Here is a 12,250-nt window from a genome sequence, read left to right as displayed (position 1 = left end):
CTAATTTGGGAAAGCCTCTTACCAATTCCTTCTGGATAATCTTCCTAAGATTTTTCATGCTTGTTTGACAACGTCTTATATGCCATAACCAATATTTATTAGCAATAGTTTTTAGACAAAAAAATATTAAAATATTTAACAAAATTTAAATCAAGCTTGTAAATATTGTTTACCCCATCTCCATGCAACACATCAACTCCATTTTGTCATATAATGCAGCTTATAGGCAAAAGTTTTATGTTAAATCCCTTATCACAAAGCTGACTAATACTTGAAGATACTAATTATGAGACATATCTTGTTTTCCTCAAAAGTTTTCAATTTTACTTAAAGATATAAGTTTGCATTTTCCAAAATCAAAATTTTAATCTTTAAATCATGTTCCCTTTTATAAGATTCAACCATAAACACTTTAAAATTATTTCCAATTGCATTATAATTTTTTTCAATAATTCATGTTTCTTATTCAAATCAGAAAATTCATCTAGCAAAGCCATGTGATTGATATCTATATTTGCATAATCATTCCTCAGATTTTACATCTCTTTTTGTATATTCAAATACTCAAAACTAAGATTAGCATGTAATTTTTTTAGTTTTCCTATATGTATTATGAATTTCTTTAGAAACTTCAAATAATTGATCATCAGATAGGTCACATACCTCCTCTTGATATGAATAAACAAGTTTATCAACCATTAAGAAAAATTTGTAACCTCCTCTTCTACTTCTATTTCTAAATAATCTAAAGCAGAGGTAGCCCAAAAAGCTCTTTTTTTTTGCCCTTCTTATTGTTAGTTTTCTCCTCAAGTTTCTCCTTCTTAGGATTAGCTTTGAGATTTTGGCAATCAATCATTATATGTCTAAGCTTTTTTGCATTCATAACAAATAACTTCATTAAAAACTTTTAGATTCTTATTGCACTTACCTTTATTCCAATGCTGATGTTTTCATTGCTTTCTCTTAAGGAAACATTTGAATTGCTTAGTCATAAGTATAATTTCTTCTTCATCCTTTGGTATTGATTGATCACTCTCTAAATCATAAAATTTCAAAGCTATATTTTTCGCTTTCTATTTGTCACTCCCATGAATTTGTCTTTGATTCACACCTTGCTCATAAGAAATCAGTGATCCAAGTATATTATCAATTGAATATACATTCAGATCTTTAAACTTAGTTATGATAGTTATTATTGCATCATAATTAGTAGATAAAAAATGTAAGATATTATTTAATTTTATGAATTAATAAGTTCTCTACCTAAAGCATGCAATGAAGTAACAATCTGAGTAAATCTTATATACATATTAGAAATTAACTCATTTTGTTTAAAGCAAAATAGTTCGTAGTAATATAATAAAATGTTCAATCTAGATTGTTTAGCCTGGTTTGTTCCATCATAAGTTATGTAAATTCTATCCCATTTTTCTTTTCCAGTTTTGTAAGTGGAAACACACATATAATCCTTAGAAATCAAAGAACATAAAAAATTATTTAAACAAATGGCATTTAACAATGCTAGTTCTTTTTCTTCTAATGTCCATTCAGTAAGATAAGCTACAGGGGCAAATGTCTCCTCAAAATCAATTCTCTCAATTTTATTGTACCCCTTGGCCACCAATCTTTCCTTATTTCTAACCACTACACTTGAATCATTCATCTTATTTTTGAAAATCCACTTAGTTCCAATAAAACTTTAATTTTTAGGTCTTTCTATCAACTCCCAAACATCATTTCTAATAAACTAATTCAAATCTTCCTGCATAACTAGAATCCAAAATTCATCAAAATGTGTTTGATTTATATTAGTGGGTTCAATCAATAAAATAAATTTTGTGTGGTTCACTTCTTTATTAAGTCTATGCCAAGTTTTAACTCGTTCACTCGGGTCTCCTAAAATTAGTTCTTTAGGATGATTGTTAGAATATTTCCATTTTTTAGGCAATGTATTTTTTGTTCCAATCTTTACTTCAAGATTTGCATTTTTAATTCCTTGGGAAATTCCTTTAACATGTTCTTCTTCCAACCTAGACTCTCTAGAAATATTAGATTGATCTAAAACTACATGAGTAGTCTCCTCTACTACAAATATCCTTTTATTAAAAACTCTATATGATTTGCCAACACTTGAATATCCTATAAAAATTTCCCTCATCAGATTTAGGATCAGATTTCTCTAAAAGATGTTTACCATTATTATGAAAGAATACTTTACATCCAAAGACATATACATGTGAGAGGTTAGGTGTCTTACCCTTACAAAGTTCATCAGCTATCTTATTCAACTTAGATCTAATATTTACCCTATTAAGAATAATAAGATGTATTAACTGCTTCAATCAAAAAATATTTAAGAAGTGAATATTCATCCAAAATTGCTCTAGCAGCTTATTCCAAAGTTATGTTCTTTCTTCCAACAACCCTATTCTACTGAGGGGTCCTTGGAGTTTAAAAGTTTTGATATTTTCCTTTTTCTTTATAGAAAACTTCATATTTTTCATTTTCAAATTATCCACCATGGTAACTATGAATTACAAGAATTTCACAACCTAGCTTCCTTTGAATTTAAACAGAATAATTTTTAAACTCATCAAATGATTCACTCTTATGTGATAGGAATCTAAACAAAGTGAATCTTGAATAATAATCAATAATAACATACCCAAAAGCTTTCCCTCCTGGACTTATAATACTAACAGGTCAAAAAATTTCCATGTGAAAGACTTTTATGAGTTTGTTAGTGCTAAGATCTTGAATTGAATGAAAGGAAGACTTGACTTGTTTTCATAATTTACACGTAACACATAGGTGATACTTATTGAAGTCTAATTTGGGAATGCCTCTTACCAATTCCTTCTGGGTAATCTTCCTAAGAATTTTCATGCTTGTTTGACAAAGTCTTATATGCCATAACCAATATTCATTAGCAATAGTTTTTAGACAAAAAATATTAAAATATTTAACAAAATTTAAATCAAGCATGTAAATATTGTTTATCCCATCTCCATGCAACACATCAACTCCATTTTGTCATATAATGCAGCTTATAGGCAAAAGTTTTATGTTAAAACCCTTATCACAAAGCTGACTAATACTTAAAGATACTAATTATGAGAGCTATCTTGTTTTCCTCAAAAGTTTTCAATTTTACTTGAAGATATAAGTTTGCATTTTCCAAAATCAAATTTCAATCTTTAAATCATGTTCCCTTTTATAAGATTCAACCATAAACACTTTAAAATTATTTTCAATTGCTTTATAATTTTTTTCAATAATTCATGTTTCTTATTCAAATCATCAAATTCATCTAGCAAAGCCATGTGATTGATATCTATATTTGCATAATCATTCCTCTGATTTTACATCTCTTTTTGTATATTCAAATACTCAAAACTAAGATTAGCATGCAATTTTTTTTGTTTTCCTATATGTATTATGAATTTATTTAGAAATTTCAAATAATTGATCATCAGATAGGTCACATACCTCATCTTGATATGAATAAACAAGTTTATCAACCATTAAGAAAAATTTGTAACCTCCTCTTCTACTTCTATTTTCTATTTCTAAATAATCTAAAGCGGAGTTAGCCCAAAAAGCTCTTTTTTTTTTTGCCCTTCTTACTGTTAATTTTCTCCTCAAGTTTCTCCTTCTTAGTATTAGCTTTGAGATTTTGGCAATCAATCATTATATGTCTAAACTTTTTTGCATTCATAAAAAATAACTTCATTAAAAACTTCTAGATTCTTATTGCACGTACCTTTATTCCAATGCTGATGTTTTCATTGCTTTCTCTTAAGGAAACATTTGAATTGCTTAGTCATAAGTATAATATCTTCTTCATCCATTGGTATTGATTGATCACTCTCTAAATCATAAAGTTTTAAAGCTATATTTTTTGCTTTCTATTTGTCACTCGCATCAATATGTCTTTGATTCACACCTTGCTCATAAGAAATCAGTGATCCAAGTATATTATCAATTGAATATACATTCAGATCTTTAAACTTAGTTATGATAGTTATTATTGCATCATAATTAGTAGATAAACAATATATGATATTATTTAATTTTATGAATTAATAAGTTCTCTACCTAAAGCATGCAATGAAATAACAATCTGAGTAAATCTTGTATACATATTAGAAATTAACTCATTTTGTTTAATGCAAAATAGTTCATAGTAATATAATAAAATGTTCAATCTAGATTGTTTTTCCTAGTTTGTTCCATCATAAGTTATGTAAAGTCTATCCCATATTTCTTTTCCAGTTTTGTAAGTGGAAACACACATATAATCCTTAGAAATCAAAGAACATAAAAAATTATTTAAACAATTGGCATTTAACTATGCTAGTTCTTTTTCTTCTAATGTCCATTCAGAAAATGGAGTTTCAATTCTAATGCCATCAACAATTCTAGTAGGTTTAGTGCAAACTTCCTGGATTAATATCTATATGTGATAGTCAAGTTATTACAAAAAGGTAGACATGCGAGCTTTTCTAAAAATCAAAATGAAAGTTATCGAATAAAAGTGGTCCAGTGATCAAATATCCTTCATGAGTATTCTGATTTGCAAAATAAGCCATGATTATTTTATAAAAATTAGTTTAAACTTTAACTTTTAAAATTTTCTCTAATACTACTTGAAAGTGTGTTATTCATTAGACTTTTTAGAACTATTGCAAGGCTAAGCAAAAGAGCGGGGGTGAATTGGTTATTAAAAAATTCTTAGATTTTTGAAAACCTTTTTAGAAAATTTTATCACTGATCCTCAAATATGATATTATAAGATTTTTCAATTATAAAATCTTAAATATAAAAAATAAAAATTAAAAAAATAATAATGAAAGAAGAACATCAAATTTTATAGTAGTTCGATCAAACTTGACCTACATCCATTCCTTGGAAACTCATTCTCTAGGTATTTCACTAAATAATAGCTTGTATCCTTTTACACCCATATTAAGGTAGAGAATCCCTTACAAACTCACTTTCACCAACCCAGTGCGGAAGAAAATCATCATGTTTTACACTCTCTATATGATGGAAGCATACCATCACATCCTTTTTAACCCTCCTGGTGAAGACAGAGTACTGACATGTCCATTTTCACCCTCCGGGTGAAGGTAGATCACTGTCACATCCTTTTTCACCTTCCTAGTAAAGGAAGAGTATTATCATGTCCTTTTTTACCTTCCAAGTGAAGGCAAAGTACCATCACGTCATTTTTTACCATCCTGATGAAGGAAGAGTACCTTGATAGAATACTAAAAATTTTCTCCTCAAAGACTCCAAAGAATATTTGTAGAACCTTAAAGAAGACAAAGAGATCCTTACTTTGGAACCTTATGAATTCCTCACGACTCCCCTTTACTATATCTCTCACTCTTCACTCTTAAAAATCCCTCACAAACACACTCTTTATGGTCCTTCTCAAAAGAAATTCACAGCCAAAAGTTTATGCGATAGTTTTTTGGACTCTTTATATAGAAAATACATAAAAACCATCCAAATACTAAAATTTTCATGTGAACCAACTTACATTTGTACTGCACGATCATAGATCAATTTTTTTTGTTAAAACCCATGGGGGGGGGGGGGGGGGGGGGGGGGGGGGGGGGGGGGGGGGGCTACATGTTTATAACAGAAATTAATTACATAGTCCTTAAGGGAGACTATCAGCTCACTATGCTCCAACGAGCTACAAAAGAAAATTAAGAAAAACCTTATGAGCCAACAGTCTCCACTAAGCAAAATTACAAAAACACCTAGGAACAATCTGTAGATGCTACAGGGAAGCATCCAAAAAAGAAAGATAAAGATGAAGAAGTCAAGCTTGATCTTTCTACAAAAAGAAACTGTTCAAAAAAATTTAGCGCTTCATTTGGTATGAATTAGGACAAACTTATTTTCATACACTATCGGTTGTCTGTATGAATTCAGATTATACTATACAAACCATTCAAAAATAAATTTGTTTTTTTTGGTATGATCTTACACAAACCTAATTTCATACTTTGTCAGCCATCTATATGACCTGACATCATATTATACAATCAGTTAAAAGATGAATGAGTTTGCTTGGTATGATCTTGTATGAAACAAGTTTAATACTCTACTAGTCATTTGTATGACCTAACATTGTACTGCACAAATAGTTAAAAAATGAATGAGTTCATTTGGTATGATTTGGTATGATATAAATTTCACTCTGTTAGTTATCTGTATGACCTGGCATTGTATTGTATGAATAGTTCAAAAATGAATGAGTTCATTTGGAATGATCTAGTATGAAACAAATTTTATACTCTATCAATCATATGTATGACATGAGATCATACAATATAAATAGTAAAAAAAATAAGCCATGATTTTATTACTTGCATTATGGAGGAAAAAACTATTAAAGTGTACAATATGATTTGATATCATATAGTATATTCATACTTAAAAAAAAAATAAAACTCTCCCCTTATGTGTGAGCACTGTTACCCAAATATAATAACTCTTGCTTAGTCTCAAGAAATAAAAATAGAGATATACAGACTCTATTACATGAAATCCTATTCTACCCTGTCTTTAAGAATTCAGTAATTTGGAGTAGTATATGATTTTCCTGAAATGTTAGTACACTAAAAAATAAAAAGAAATACCCAATACATGCTAGGAGAAATAATAAAATCATCAGAATAATAATATTTTTCTATCATCAAATATCATAATCTAAATCTTGATTCCTAAGTTGCAATAAAAAAGATATTATATCTTTATCCCACTATGTAAGTTCAGCCACATGAGACCTTTTTATTCTTTATCTTCTTTAGAGTGAAATTCTCATTTAAATTTAAGAAGAAAATGTTATTTCTAGTATTTTCTAGCCAAGTCATTTTGGTTTACCTCTACCTTTCTTAGTATAGGTAAAATCCAAAACATCCACTCTCCTAACTAGGTCCATGGTAGAACTTCATATTATGTGTCCAAACCATCTATGGTGACTCTCTCTAATCTTATCTACCCTTGGACCTACTCTAATAGTTTAACATGTATACTCGTACCATATTCTATCTCTAAGAGTGAAACTGCTCATCCTCCTAAGCATCATCATCATCTTTATTTTAATGGCCAACACTATGCCATAAAGTATTATTGATCTCACCCCATCTTATTAAATTTATCCAATCAAGTGGGAATAATTAAAAAAAAATTAATATTAAATATTTGTATAATGAATCATACTTTTTGATCCACATCAAGCTGGATTCTTTGTAATTTATAATTAGAACTATTAATTTTTTTATATTTCTAAATATAAGAAAATTTATATTTGAAATAATTGTACATATTAAACCTATTTCTATAGTACAAAACATTATTATCATTATTAGGAATTTAACTATTTTCAAACTTGAAATGAAAGAGTTTAATTAGATATGAATTTGTATTATACATTCCTAATTATATGGTCCCAAAGAAAAAAAAGAGTTAGTTTGGATGAACCTTTTTTGGATAGAGTGATCTAACCCTTTGAGATGATAACCTGAATGGATCTTATTGTATCATATATTTCTTATACTATACGTTCAACACAATAAAAATTACTATTTAGTCTTTTAGGGTTTTTTTAGATCTATTTTATATTAAAACATAACTTAAGAGAAGAATTGAGGGAAAGACCAGAGGTTCTTCAGAAAGTTCTTGAGAGAGAGTGAGAGATAATAAGATGTCTTCATGCAATAGTTTTGATAGAGGGAGATGGAGATTGGACAAAACTTGAGAAATTTCAAAGAAGGATAACAAAGAGACCTTTATGTGAGAGCTACACATGGTTGTTCATCCCAATCTATATCATTATTCCTCATATTATTTTGTGTGGAAGAACTTTGGAGAGTCTTTGTATGGGGGACTCTTGGTCTTACCAAAGTGGCTAGAGGTTGTAGGCAACTTCTTTATGATAGGTGCAGAATTTCCTGGCAGAAAAGAGGCGTTAAGCTGTGAAGGAGAAGTGATTTACTGACATGCTGGGAGATGAATGATTTTAATAATGGAATTCTTGATTAGTGGACCAAACTAGAATAGGTGTTTAGATGTCAAGCTAACCAACCCACTATAAAATTAATATTTGTATAATGTTTTCTATATTTTTTCCTCATTAATTTTTATTTATGGCAATGTAATTAATTTAAAATTATTGTAAATTATTTTTAAATTAAAAAAAAATTTACTTTTAATCTATTCATATAAAGTTATTTTTTAAAATAAAGGGAATCTACGAACCAGACGACGCCAGTTTTAAACCGCCGGAAAACCGCCGGTAACGTGACCGGCGGCTTACCGGCGGTTTAAATACCGGCGGCTTAACCGCCGGCAAACCGACGGTTAAAATTCCGGTGGTCACCGGCGGTATTGGCCGCCGGAAAACCGCCGCAAAAATAAACCGCAGGTAAAAAGCCGTCGGAAATGGTTTCCTACGCCATTTTTTCCGACGGTTTACAAACCGCAGTTAGACCACCGGTACCATTAAAAACCGCCGGTAAATCTAGCCTAACCGCCGGAAAAAGCCGCCGGTTTTCAGCGTTTTTCCTGTAGTACGACTTGACAGCTCACAACGTCAGATGCTTCAGGCAGGGCATTTGGATGCTTCAGGTAGGGCGAGTAGTAGACCGGGCAGAAGATTTTCGGGTCAATTTCGGGTCATTTTTTGGTTGCCGGGTCAACCAGAATCCGACCCATTTTTTGAAACGGGTCAATTTATTGAACCCGAACCCGGATTTTTTCGAATCGGGTTTTGGTCGGATTTCAGGTCGTGTCAAAAATTGACACCCCTACTTTTAGGGCAGCAAACTTCAGGAATTATGGAAGCACTATTTTGATCCAATGAAGCACTTCCATTTAAACAAAGCAAAGGCTCTTTCACTTTAGTGAATACACTTCTTGGATCATTGGATTGGCTGAAATGGCAGAAGAATGGAGAAAAAATAGGTGTTAAATTAGGAAAATTATTACGTGCGGAGTCCGGAGATGTTTGGAGGTCAATTTGGTCGCGCCACATCATCTAATGCACAGTGCATTGGATGATGTGGATCGTCCGCATTGATCTCTGGACACGTTCAGACACTGCACAGAATAATCTCTCGTTAAATTGATAATTTTTCTTTCATATATGCTTTGTTAGAGATAGTTTTGTATCACTATCTTTCACCTCTTTCAAGAAATTTTTGTACTAGAAAGTTATTCCGAGTAAAGCCTCAAGTTTTGTTTGGGACAACTTTCTTACTACTTTCTAAAGCAATTTTATAGTGCAAAAATTTCTTGAATTAGAAATTTTTGTACTAAAAGCTGCTTCAGAAAGTATTAATAAAGCTACCCCAAATGAAGCCTTAATCCCGTCCACCCAAACAAAGCCAACATGACTAGCTTCAATTGAGGGAACAATTTGCAGCATGAATATTATAATTCATGATTCATGAGTGGTCCAAAATGCATGTTGCATGTCATATTGTTAAAAGCTATATAATTGAGGAACCATTATTTATGAGATAGAAAATAATATCATGTGAGAATATCCTTGTGCATTTTTAGTAGAATGGGCATGATCAAAGTCATTGATTTTGTCTTGAGATTAGTGCATCTCTTGGATATCATATGCAATACTAATCTCAAAGAAAATCTAACGACTTTGAAACATTTCCTAGCATAAAATACATCAACATCTTACCCATTTTTTTTCCTAGAGGATAAGCCTGGACTTCAAAAGTAGCCTTATAAGAGATGAACCAAACAATACTTTAGAGAACCTTCTTTATTATTACTTTTGCTAATATGGTATCACTACACTTACTTGATATTAAGGTTTTATTTGAGATGATTTTTTTACTACTTAAAGCAATTTTTTAGTACAAAAATTTTTAAATTTAAAAATTTTACTAAAAAATTGTTTTAGAAAGCAATAAGAAAGTTGTCCCTAACGAAGCCTAAAAATTTGCAGCATCATGCCGCTGCGGTGTTGTGCTCTCTGTCTCTAAAGCAAGCCTGAAGCACTGTAGTACGTACTCCAGTATAAAACGCTGCGGCACTTGTACAACCCCCAAATCTCAAGCAGGGAGAGCGTTGCCCTCCTGCAATCTCCCGTCAAGCTCGACCAATGCAATTGAGGTTTGAAACAACATTACAGTCTGATTATTGATCGACATAATCAGATTCCACACAAAACTAACATATGTAAGATCACACAAATTGAAATAAGAAAGGTAAACAATATGCTTTTTATACAAAAGGTATAATATATATAGTGATATGAGAGACTTTACGTATATAATGTTATGGTACATAGAACGATACGTGAAGAGACATTGAAAGTCCAAGTGGCAGAGTAAATCATGAAGAAGTATCCTTTAGAAGCATGGAAAATATACTTTTCTCTACACCTTTATTAAGGTTTTGCAGTGCTGTGGCTTTTTAAAAAAGTCAAAAGCAATTTCATAAATTTGATTCCATCATGATAGACTAAGGCTTCATTTGGGACGGTTTTTTTTCTGCTTCTTAAAACAGCTTATGTACTAAGAAGCTGCTTTAAGAAGCAGAAAGAAAGCCGTCCCAGACGAAGCCTTAATATTAACAATTTATTGTATTTAGATTGAAATATTTCATTATAATCTGTAGTTCTACTTTTATAAATTTTGTTACTATGCAAATTCCCCGCACTGCTTCAACTGACAACAACATATGTGATTCCAGTTAATTGTTCTCTCTTAGTACTCAAACTTTCATCTATAAGTTCAAAAAAATTTAGGTTTTATTTGGGACAGCTTTTTTGCTACTTTCTAAAACAGCTTTCTAGTACAAAAATTTCTAATTCACGAAATTTTTGTACTAAAAAGCTCTTTTAGAAAGTAGCAAAAAAATTATCCCTAATGAAGTCTTAGGCATCATTTGGGATGACTTTCTTATTGTTTTTTTAAAGTAGTTTTTAGCACAAGAATTTCTAGTTCAAATATATTTTTGCACTAAAAAGCTGCTTTAGGCTTTGCTTGGGACAACTTTTTATCTGTTTTTTAAAATGGCTTTCTAGTACAAAATTTTCTAATTCACAGAATTTTTGTACTAAAAAGCTGTTTTAGATAGCTACAAAAAAACTATCCCAAACAAAATCTTAGAAAGCAGAAAAAAAAAATTATCTCGAATGAAGCCTTATTTCAACCAAAGAATTAACAAACAGTTCTTGAATTACCATTGACAGTATGAGAAGTCATAAAGAAAAGAAAGAAAACAATTAGAATTAAGCAATAAACATAACATCAAAACTCCGCAGTATCTTCAAACCATTCTGCATGTTAGAGACCAAAGCAAAAGCAGAAAATTGATGCTTCTTTGAAGCAATGGCTACTGAGAAATAACAAGATCTGTACGCACCAAATTATAATCCAAAGAGCTTGTAAAGTAAATCCAAATTAGCAACATAGTTTCCTTCCCAGAATATTATGATTTCTTTGCAGACAGCTTTTGACCATTGCTTTTTCACTATTATAAAGATGTTTTTGTATGAAAAGTTTCTTTAAAAAATAATAAGAAAGCTGTCCCAAACTAAGGCTTCGTTTGGGATGAATTTCTTTCTGCTTCTTAAAGCAGCTTTTTAGTAGTACTAAAAAGCTGCTTTAAGAAGCAGAAAGAAAACCGTCCCAAACGAAGCCTAAGCCTAGGGACGTTCTTACTGCTTCTTAATAATTAATTTTTTTTACGAGAAAACTGTTTTAGAAACAATAAAAAAGTCATCCCAAATGATACCAAGTCGATAAACTTTAGCATAAAACTTCCCTAATGATCAAAATCGAAAAAAAAAAAAAACATGAAATAGTGGGAAACTGTACACTACATATTGATTTTGATGACAAAAAAAAATCCCTGCCAAGAAACAAGTAATACTCATATAAAATATAATACTCTATGGAAGCTTCGTTTGAGACAGTTTTTTTTGTTGCTTCTTAAAGTAATTTTTTAATATAAAACTTTTTGAAAAAAAATAATTTGTACTAAAAAACTACTTTTAAAAAGCAATTAAAAAGCTGTCCCAAACATAACCGAAATATCTAATTACAAAGTAAAGATTTTTATTTGCCCAATTAAGTTCCTCTTTAGGATCAGATTCAAAAGAAGTGAGCAAAAACAAAGAAGCCTTCACTCTCATCCCCCTTCAAAAGAAGTGGTCTGCCTTTTGAGTTTAAAGTTTTTTGTTGGATTTTGTTCCTTA

This window comes from Dendrobium catenatum, unplaced genomic scaffold, assembly GCF_001605985.2.
Source record: "Dendrobium catenatum unplaced genomic scaffold, ASM160598v2 fragScaff_scaffold_621, whole genome shotgun sequence".
Classification (NCBI taxonomy): Eukaryota; Viridiplantae; Streptophyta; class Magnoliopsida; order Asparagales; family Orchidaceae; genus Dendrobium; species Dendrobium catenatum.
This window is presented reverse-complemented; position numbering follows the sequence as displayed.